An 11,910-nucleotide genomic window follows, 5' to 3' on the forward strand; every position below is an offset into this window, starting at 1 on the left:
CCTAAAGCCTGGCCTGGTACCAGTGCTGATAACCTCCTCTGGGAGTTGTGTATTGTTCATGGTTTATGGCTTCTGTAAAATGGGAGTATTTAGGTAAACAGGCCTTGCAAAACCAGATAATTAAGGAAGGGGCAGTGACTACCAGGGGTGGGCAAACCTTTTGACTAGAGGGCCACAATAGGTTCTTAAACTGGACCGGAGGGCCGGAACAAAAGCATGGATGGAATGTTTGTGTGAACTAATATAAATTCAAAGTAAACATCATTACATAAAAGGGTACGGTCTTTTTTTTTTTTTAGTTTTATTCATTTCAAACGGGCCGGATCCCGTAGTTTGCCCACGGCTGGACTAGACTATAGGCTAACAGGAATGTGCATTAGGGATACAGAGTCAGGCTGCTAGCATACCCTCCCCCCACCAAATGTCTTATTTTCCTCATCAACGTGGCCAAGCAACATTAAAATCTCTTTAATGTTGGGCGGGAGCAATTTAAACACCCATCCCTTACTCAAGTATTCAATGACTTTCTTCATGCAACTGCCTGTATAGGAAAGAAGCATACCATAGTGCTACAGTTGTGTTACACAATCCCCAGGGAACACACAAGCTCATAAAATATAGAATAAAGGAGTTTAGTTTGGGAGGAAATGTATGGAGTCCTATCTCAGTGAAATGGCACCTGGAGTTCTAGTTATTTTTATCAATATGATTATTTCTGCATTTCATAATTTCAGTATATAAAAGAATTTGTTCATTCTATAGTACTACCTAAAACAATGTTTATAACTAAATGCACTGCATCAAAAAAACACTGATAATGTGTCAAAAGCAGAAGATGATTAAAACCCTTTGATGCTGTGGACTGTAAATGCGGCAGCCTTGTCCTCAAACTGCTACTACATTCTTGAAAATGCATTTTCCTACAGACCCACAGTGCCTTATCACAGATTCCAAAATAAACAATAATTCACCCAGTACCTAGTCTACAATCGAATTTCCCCAATTCTCTCAAAAATGCCTTTTTACAATTGGTCATAAGAAAAGACATGATTTCTCTGTATCCTAGTTTTTGGTATTAAGATAATTTTTTGTACTTTCCTAGAGTTGTTTGCTTGTGTTGATCCCCCTATTTCCCTGGGCAGTAACACTGAGGTGCCCTTTGCTGGGGCTGGAGATCTGAACTCAGGAAGAAGTAGCTGGCCCTTCTCTCCCTTCCCACTCCCCTGGCCGCCATTCTTACAGTGGGGGCTGCTCCTTCTGGTGCTGCACCAACTACCCCGGAATAGTCCTGTCCTTTTTGCTCTAGACCAGTGGTTTTCAACCTTCTGGCCCTTTAAATACAGTTCCTCATGTTGTGACCCAACCATAAAATTATTTTCGTTGCTACTTCATAACTGTAATGTTGCTACTGTTATGAATCATCATGTAAATATCTGATATGCAGGATGGTCTTAGGCGACCCCTGTGAAAGGGTCGTTCGGCCGCCAAAGGAGTCACGACCCACAGGTTGAGAACCGCTGCTCTAGACACATCACATCCCTGCTGTCATTAGCTATTCTTTATTATTATTATTATTATTATTATTATTATTATTATTGGTTTTTTTAGAGAGAGAGGGAGGGAGGGAAAGAGAGAGGGAAAGAGATGTCAATTTATTATTCCACTTATTTATGCTTTCATTGGTGGATTGCTTATTTTTTATATATGTTCTCACTGGATATAAAACCATGGCATGTGGGAAGGATGCTCTAGCTGAGCTACCCGGCCAGAGCTGTCCTTTGCTATTCTTTGTATTGGGGGAAAACTTTAAGTCTTTCTGAGCTTTGCTTCTTTGACGCTTTTTACAAAATCTGTTCTACTCCTCTTCACTTAGTCATCTTTGCTTCTGTCTTTTGTGCCTGCAAATTCTGAAGTCCTCAGAAGCACCCAGGGTGCTGGGGTGTTTCAGATGCTTCCTTCTTGCAGTCCTGTGGTGATTTCAGTTCTCATCAGTTGGGTGTTAAGGAGGAGGATGTGCAACTTGGACCATGAGAGGCATCTCTGCCCTTCTGTAGGGAACAGACAATGCTGGCAGCGTGGGCAGCTCTTCCAGACCCTGAGCCTGCTGAGCTACTCCAGGTGGGAGAGAGGCCCTAGTGACAAAGTTGCTAATTTCCACATCTCTTCCCAAGATGCCCAGCAGTGCTTCTGATTCTTGTTGATAAAGACATTTAACACTGTCTATTGATAAGTAGATGCTCTGGGAAGATTCTTAGGGGATATAAATAATTGATACTGTGAATGTAGTCATTTATAAACTATAAACTGAGAATATCAGGATATAAATAATTGATACTGTTAATGTAATCATTTATAAACTATAACTGAGAATATCACTGTAAAGTAAAAATGAAAATATTCTAGGACTTTAAATAGTTTAAACAGCAGGAAAGGTTCTTAGGTGGTCCAAAATTAGTGACTTATCTCAATCAAGTTGGCTAGAGTCAGTTATAGTTTCAATTATACCTTTCCTCCCTTCTCGCTACCACACTTTACTGTTTTTTTGTAATTTCCCACTCCCAACTCCAGGTGTGAAATCCAGCATTGTTCCTGTTTTCATCTTCAGTACAATTTTTTGAAAGTCAGCACTACCAAGTAGTACTACTGTGTATGAATCATTGAGATGAGAGATGGTGCCGGGGTCCAACCCCAGCGGGTCCAGGGGTCCCCAAAGGCGTGGACGGAGTCAGCGAAGAAGGAAGGACACAGAGATAGCGTTCAGTTGATCAGCAGCCTAGCCAGGATCTACAGCCAGGATCTCCAGCCAAGTTCTGGTCTGGATCTCCAGAGAGGTTCTGCTTAGGATCTCCAGCCAGGTTCTGTACAGGTTCTCCAGCCAGGTTCAGTCACCAGGTTCTAGTCAGGTTCTCTTGCCATGTTCTATAGTCAGGTTCAGTCCAGGATCTTTTGCCATGTTCTCTCCAGTGAAGTTCTTCTGTCTCCAGGCTCCGTGTAGGTTCTGTCTTCTGAATTCTCTTCTAAGCTCTGTCTCCTGAGTTCTGTGTTCTGAGTTCTGTCTTGTTACAACTGTATTTATACCAGTTGATTCAATCCTATCAATCTCTATTACAAAGGTTAGGGCGTTTCTTATCTCCATTCCAGGGAGTAAAGATTATGTAGTTTAAGCATGCTTGTTCATAGTTAAAGTGATTAATTACCCGCCTGGCACTTAGTTGAGGGGTTTTATTCCCTCCCTAACTTCAGGGGAAAATCCCTACCTGGGGATTCAACCTTTCTCGGAGAGGTGACCTTGGTTAAAACACAGCGCCAAGAAGGTGAGCAAACATATTAAGAACAGTATGCCATATATGCCAGGTCCCTTGAAACAGCAAGGATGGACCGGCTCCCGGCAAGATGGGAGATGGGAATACAAAAAATTTAAAAATATAGTCTTTTCCCTCCAGAAGCTAACAGTAATTTGGGGGAAACTCATTACAGACCCCTCCCCCTAAATAAAATAGATATACTAAAGATACTGTATATTCTAAGAGATCAAGGAAAAGACATGGTGTGAGGGTGAATTAGCTTTTATTTATCCCACCTTTTAATAGATTGGGGTTTTATTTAATGTTTACATCCTTTAAGTCAAAAAAAAAAAGGAAAAGTCTGTGAAGATATGTAAGGGTTTTTTGATATTTTGAATGAAAGGCTAATATTTGATGCTATAACAATTATTAGGAGACATTTCAAAGTTGACAATCCTGTTAAGGTTCGAAGATAGAGGTGTGAATATTCTCAAATGGAAGACATTTTACAGGAAGAAAAACTATGTCCAAGAGTCTGAAACTAGAGAAGGCGGAGAAGGGCAGAGTGTATGGTAGGATGTCTATCTAGGTGGGGCCTCCGAGCCACTTTCTCATCCTGGTTCTACGCTTAGCTTTGTGTATAACCTTGAGAAAGGTTACACACTCAGCTGCCTCCTCAGCTCAAACTGAGGTTAGAACACTGACCTTCCTTCCTCGTTTGTTAGATGCATGTGTAATCCCCCTAAAAGCATCAGCACCCAGGCATAGTACCGCGGGGCAGATGCCATAAATGTGCATCGAATGAAGGGCATGTTTTGGTTTGTCCTTACAGGTGCAGACTACCCAAAGCACCCTGAGAGCATGGGGTTTCCTTAGGGCTTCCACAGGGATCATCCTGTTTAGTCTGGCGGCAATCCCACAGAGAGGTAAAGTGGTGTTAGAGCTCAGAGTGAGAGACCAAGGGCTCCCTGTGGCTGTTCTCAATCTAGATTTCACCCCTTTTCCTGTACACTTCACTGCTTCCTGGGTAACCGGCATACACTGAGAAGGCAAACCACCTTAGTTACAGTGGATTGTTCAAGCCTGTTAATGATGCCATAATCACACACCAGCAACAGGACTATTATAGGAGTGGCAATAAGCGATGCTGTGAGAGAATAACAGTCCATCTACATAGCCAGTGTTCTGTATTTGCCAAAGAAAACCATTCTCTTTGTGTTGTATTTTATAAGGTGCAAGATATTTCATATCATTTATTTCACTTACTATTGTTTACAACCCAGTTAGGTAGTAGGGCAGACACTACCATTTTATAATGAAGAAACTGAGCTTCTAAGAGATCATATGGGCAGCTCACGGCCAACCAGAGATCATTCCTTGGAGGGCCAGGATAACCGTTCTTCTTTAAGAGTAATCCCCGCAATGAAAAACTGACAACAAAATAATGGCAATCAATTGCGGTGTCCCAGTCAGTAGAAATATTGCAAAAAAGAAAAAAAAAGGAAAGACAGACAGAAAGAAATGAAATTATAGATAATAAAATGTGTGGTGTGTGTGTGTGTGTGTGTGTGTGTGTGTGTGTGTATGGAATTAGTTCTTTCCTATGAATTGTGTGACTAAGATAGGGTTGCCAGATAAAATACAATATGCTTATTCAGATTTGAGGGTTTTTTAAATGACTGATTTTAGTGAGAGGAAAGGAGACAGAGAAACATCAATTTGTTGTTCCAATTATTTATGCATCCATTGATTGATTCTTGTATGTGCCCTGATCAGGAATTGAACCCACAACCTTAGGGGTTTATCAGGATGATGCTCTAACCAACTGAGCAACCCAGCCAGAGACTTAGATCTGAATTACAGATGTAGTTTTTTAGTGTGAGCATATCCCAAATATTGCATGGTATATCCTGCAATCATTGCATACACCATAATTTGAAGCCAAAATAATCTTGATTTGCAAAAGCCATGCATTTGAGAAGAGAATGGGGATTTTCCTAAAACCCCCAAATCTTTATGTTTCACTAGAAAAGCAAAGCTTGGTGGACCCAAGGCTTAAGCCAGTAACACGAACCTGCTGCTATTTCACCTGACCTGTGGCTAGGAAGGGGAATGAGATATGGTTCATTCCCTCCTAGATCAGATAAATCTCTTTTCAATGAGCACTGCAGACACAAGGTGACCGCCTTTTCAGAATGACCCATGCAGATTCATGAGCGCTGAATATGCAGCCTGTCCAATAGTTTTCAACGACAGGATGTCATTCACAGTTCATTTTCTGGTGTAACAAACTGTCAGCAAGAGCTAGGAAAAAAAAATTTTTCGTTTTTCTTTGCAGCAAAAGGCTAGTCAAGTGAAGCAGTGGGAGTGGAGAAGGAACAAAGAAATCTGTAACTGGCTGTGATCAATTAGTTGTAAGGCACCACTGCACTCGGACCAGCCAAAGCTAGAGGTACTGATGCAACTTATATAAATCCCTAAAGTTCCATTCTTTTTCAACTCATGGTGATTATTTACTGCAGGGGTATTTTTCAGTGTATGAACCTACACATCATATATAAACCATATATTTTAAAAGTGAAAACATTAAACATAGGAACTTAGTGAAGAAAAGAGCCTTTTCCTCCCCAATGGAATCAAAGGAGAGCCAGGCAGACTTCCTAGAGCATTCTGGGGGATTTGCATGCAAAATAAGCCCAGACACTTCGCCAGAATCCCGACGGTTCTGAACGTGTGAGAGGTCACATGATCAGCCTCAAATCTCAGAGGGGTGGGCGTGTTCCTAGGAAGGATGCGGACAGAGCTGGTCCTGAGCCACCCCTGCAGGTAGAGGAGGATTCCCTGTCTAAACCGAAAGGGAGGCGAGGGAAATGTGTCCCCAGAAACTAAAATAAGAACTACATAGTCAGCAGTAAGTTTTAAAAACGAGTCCACGGAGAAGAGGCGCACAGCAACCGCAGAGAAGTGCCGGGCCAGCGGCTCGCCTGGTTTGTCCCCAGAGCGGCTCCGGCTCAGAGCGCACATGCCGGGCACTGTCCAGTGGCTTTGCTGAGGGCGGGAGCAGTGCCAGATGGGCCTTTTCATTTTCAGGGTCAGTAGAGGTACCAACGACTTGACCCCTGGAGTGAGTCATTTTGAACACTCCTCCGGAGGACAAAATTATTTTCAGTAATGTTCATGTAATAATCAGTAATAATCACTGTTTCCTCCATTCAACCTTTAGTTTTAAAACAAGGACCTAAAAAGTTAAAGAGGAAGAAATGTCCTTTGGAAAGATGCTTTCAAATTTAGTAAAATATTTCAGGTACATAATATATTTCATGTATGTAAAATATTTCATTTCCCAAATACAAATATTACACCATGAAGTTCCCTCTGTTCGTTCCCATATTAAATAGTGTGTTTTAAATTTTTAATGAAACACATTAAATTTAAAAAACAATTTATACCTCCTTATTTTAAAGTTAAAGTTTAAAGCTCATTTACGTTTTAATTTAAACAAAAATTCCAAGTGGTGACATACAATGATAGAAATGAAGTAACTCAAGTTCTCATTCTTGTCTGAACAATCACTGTCTTATGGTCTTTTTATTTTCTTTTTCTTAATAGACTTATATTTAGGACCATTTTAGGTTCATAGCAAAACTGAGCAGAATATGGAGGTTTCCAAGGTACCTGCACCCTGTTGCCATCTATGCACAACCTCCCACACAATGAATATCCTGAGTCAGAGTGGGACATTTGTTACAATCCACACATTGACACATCACTTGTCACCTAGGACAGCAGCAGCGACCTTAGAGCCTGTGAGGGAGAGAAGTGGCAGGAGCTGTGAGAGGCTCTGCCTCCGGTCAGCTAGGGCACACTGCCTGCAGCAGGCATGTCCTGAGCCCAGCACATGCACAGGGCACTGGTCCAAATGAATGAAACAGCCACTGCCCTTGAAGGGCTTACATCCATTGGGGAAGAAACAGTGACCTGCTCCCCTAAAAAGAAAAAGTACTATAGCAGTCACAACTGAGGTCAGTAAAGATGTGCCCATCTGATTCTAAAGATTTAACAAAATGTCTTTTTTAATCCCCATGGCTACTCTTGTGATAGCTGCCTGAAGTAGTCCCATTGCTCAGTGTAACTGGGAAGAAGAAAAAAAAAAAGGTTCAATAAGTAATTTACACAAATCATCCAGCTAGTTAACGGGGACTTGAACTTGAGCCTGTAGAGCTGCAAGCCCTGTGCTATCCTCACAACGGAGGAGAGGCATCAGAGGGAGAAGTTTAAGGACACCTGGGGAAGTGATGCCCAAGATGACAAAGGGATGAGCAGCCAGTGCCTGAGCTGGGGGAGGCGAGTCCCTGGGAGGGCTTGAAGCAATATGCCCTGCCCTGGCGCTATCTCACCGAGCCTCTGGCCTGGCCCTGAGGTGTTGTCTTTAACCCGAAACACTCCCAGGAAACTGGCCCAGAGTATGGAAGTTCCCTAGGGCCTGGGTCCAATCTAGCTTCGCTGTCCCACTGTTCCTTGCTATATCCCAATAGGACCCCCAATCCAGCTGAGGTGATTCCCTTGACAGAGCCCAACTGGGACACAAAGGGTGGGGACTTAGCCTCCCTAGAACAAAAGGTGCATATTGGAAGGCTTAACAAAGGGGCGCCTAAACAAAAGAGCCTGAATATGATACAGGCCGTTCAACGGAAACCAAATAAAGCCCCTCCTGTATTTTTAGAAAGGATCTACCAGGCCTAACAGAAACACACTGATGCTGACCCACTGGAAAATGTTCAGATGATGAACATGACTTTTATTGGGCAAAGTTCCTTGGATATCAGATGGAAGCCCCAACGTTTAGATGGGGCATTGGGAATGAGTCCCTCCCAGCTGTCGCACATAGGCTTTATTGATTTATTATTTTATTTTATTTACATTTTATTTTTAAATTTTATTGGGGTGACATTACTCTACACAAACATATAGGTTTCATGTGTGGGTTACTAATTTACAAAATCTATATGTAGGACCATGTGCCCACCATCCAAAGTCAAATCTCCTGTCACCTCATATTAGGACCCCTTTCTTTCCCCACCCCCCTCTCTCTGGCAACCATCACACTGCTGTTTGTGTTCATAAGTTTCAGTTTATATTCCACATATGAGTTAAATCTTATAGTTCTTAGCTTTTTCTGTTTGACTTACTTCACTTTGCATAATGTTCTCAAGGTCCATTCATGTTGTTGTAAATGATGCCATTTCATCTGTATGGCCATGTAGTGCTCCATTGTGTATATATAGCACGTCTTCTTTATCCAGCCGCCTATCATAGGGCACTTCAGCTGTTTCCAACTCTTGGCCACCGTGAATAATGCTGCAATGTACTTAGGGGTGCATATATCTTTGCGTATAAATGATTTCGAGTTTTTTGGGTATATACCCAGGAGTGGGATTGTTGGGTTGCATGGTAGCTCTATTTTTAATTTTTTGAGGAATCGCCAGACTGCTTTCCATAGTGGTTGTAGCAGTCTACATTCCCATCAGCAGTAAATGAGTGTTCCCTTTTTCCACAACTTCTCCAACACTTGTTGTTGCTTGTCTTGTTGATGATGGCCACTCTAATTGATGTAAGGTGGTATCTCATTGTAGTTTTAATTTGCATTTTCCCTGATTGCCAGTGAGGTTGAACATCTTTTCATATATCTATTGGCTGTTTGTATGTCTTCTTGGGAGAGGTGTATTTTCAGGTCCTCTGCCCACTTTTTGATTGGATTATTTATTTGTTTGGTGTTGAGTTTTATGAGTCCTTTATATATTTTGGAAATTAAACCTTTGTCAGAGCTGCTGTTTGCAAATATCATCTCCCATCTGGTTGGCTGCCTCTTTGTTTTGTGGACACAGGCTTTAAAGTTTACCATGCCCAAGAAGCAAGAACATTAAAGCAGGCCACTGTTTGTGTGTGTTTTCTTTATAGTTAAGTGTAACTTTTTTAATATATATATTTTTTACTGTTGATAATATTATAGATGTCTTCCATTTTCCCCTCCTTTACCCACTTCCTCCCAGTCCATACCAGCCCCCTCCCCCCGTCTTCCCCACCCTATTGCCCGTGTCCATGGGCTATGCATATAAGTATATAAGTTCTTTGGTTTATCTCTCTTCCCCCCTCTCTCCAATCCCCACATCGAGGTATGTCAGTCTACTCCATGCCTCCATGTTTCAGGTCTTTCTTATTTTGTTGGTCAATTCATTGTATTCATTAGATTCCACAAATAAGTGAGATCATGTGATATTTGTCTTTCTCAGTTTGGCTTATTTCACTTAGCATAATATTCTCCAGGTACATCCATGCTGTCCCAAAGGGTAAGATATCCTTCCTTTTTACAGCTGTGTAAATGTCTCACAGCTTTTTTATTCACTCATCTACTGATGGGTACCTGGGCTGTTTTCAAATCTTAGCTATTGTAAATAATTCTGCTATGAACATAGCGGTGCATGTATTTTTTCTGATTGGTATTTCTGGGTTTTAAGGATATATTCCCAGAAGTGGGATCACCTCTGGGCCAAACAGAAGTTCCATTTTTAATTATTTTGAGGAAAATCCATACTGTTTTCCATAGTAGTTGTGCCAGTCTGCATTCCCACCAGCAATGAACTAGTGTTCCCTTTTCTCAAGAGGAAGGAACACTTCCAAGCTCTTTTTATGAGACCAGCATTATTCTAATTCCAAAACCATATAAAGACACTACAAAGAAAGGAAGTTATAGGACAATATTCCCGATAAACCCAGATGCTAAAATCCTCAACAAAAACTAGCAAATTGGATCCAGCAATATATTAAAAAGATTATACACCATGACCAAGTGGGATTTATTCCAGGGATGCAAGGCTGGTACAATATTCACAAATCAATAAACCTGATACCTCACATAGACAAATGGAAAGACAAAAATCACAAGATCATATCAACAGACGCAGAAAAGCATGCAACAAAATGCAACACCCATTTTTTATAAAAGTGGGAATAGAGGGATCATATATCAACATAATAAAGGCCATATATGACAAACCTACAGCCAACATAATACTCAATGGGCAAACACTAAAACCATTTCCCCTAAGAACAGAAAGAAGACAGGGGTATCCACTTTCACCACTCTTATTCAACATGGCACTGGAAGTCCTAGCTATAGCAATCAGACAAGAAGAAGAAATAAAAGGCATCCAAATTAGAAAGAAGGCAGTAAAACTCTCATTATTCACAGATGACATGATATTGTACATAGAAAACCCTAAAGACTTCATAAAAAACTACTATATTTAATAAATGAATTTGGCAGTGTAGCAGGATACAAAATTAACACCCAGAAATCAATGGCATTTTTATATACCAATAATAAACTCTCAGAAAGAGAAATTAAAAAAAAATCCAATTTACCATTACAACACAAAATTAATAAACTTAACCAAGTAGATAAAAGACCTGTACTCAGAAAACTACAGGACATTGGAAAGAGAGATAGAGGAAGCTATAAAAAAATGGGAGAATATACCGTGTTCATGTGTATTGGTAGAATCAACATCATTACAATGTCCATCCTACCCAAAGCAATCCACAGATTCAATGCAATACCAATGGCACAATTCACAGATGTAGAACAAATACTTAAAAAAATGTATACAGAACCAAAAAAGACCCCAGATAGCCACAGCAATCTTGAGAAAAAAGAACAAAGTTGGAGGAATCACAATATCAAGTATCAAGGTATACTACAAACTCATGTAATCAAAACAGCCTGGTACTGGCATAAGAATAGGCATATAGACAATGAACAGAACAGAGACCCTAGAATTCAACCCAAGCTCAATTATACTCGATTAATATTTGACAAAGGAGGCAAAAACATTCAATGTAGTTGAGACAGTCTCTTCAATAAATGGTGTTGGGAAAATTGGACTGATAATTGCAAAAAAAAAAAAAAAAGAAAGAAACTAGATCATCAACTTACACCATACATAAAAATGAACTCAAAATGGATAAAAGACTTAAACATAAAATGGGAAACCATAAAAATCTTAGAAGCATCCATAGGCAGCAAAGTATCAGATAAATGTCGTAGCACTATCCTTACCAATACGGCTCCTAGGACAATGGAAACTAAGGAGAAAATAAATAAATGGGATTATATCAAAATAAAAAGCTTCTGCACTGCAAAAGAAACCATCAACAAAATGAAAAGGGAGTCCACTCTATGGGAGAACATATTTGGCAATGATACATCTGATATAGTTCTAATGTCCAAAATATATAAGGAACTCATACAACTTAACAAAAGGAAGATAAACAATCCAATTAAAAAATGGGCAAAATACCTAAATAGACACTTTTAGAAAGTGGACATACAAAAGGCCAAGAGACATATGAAAAAATGCTCAAAGTCACTGGTCATCAGAGAGATGCAAATTAAAATGATAATGAGGTATCACCTCACACCTGTCAGAATGGCTAACATCAACAAATCAGCAAATGACAAGTGCTGGTGAGGATGAGGAGAAAAGCAAACCCCAGTGTACTACTGATGGAAATGCAGACTGGTGCAGCCATTATGGAAAAACAGTTTATGGAGTTTCCTCAAAAAATT

Source organism: Myotis daubentonii, chromosome 10 (assembly GCF_963259705.1).
Source record: "Myotis daubentonii chromosome 10, mMyoDau2.1, whole genome shotgun sequence".
Lineage (NCBI taxonomy): Eukaryota > Metazoa > Chordata > Mammalia > Chiroptera > Vespertilionidae > Myotis > Myotis daubentonii.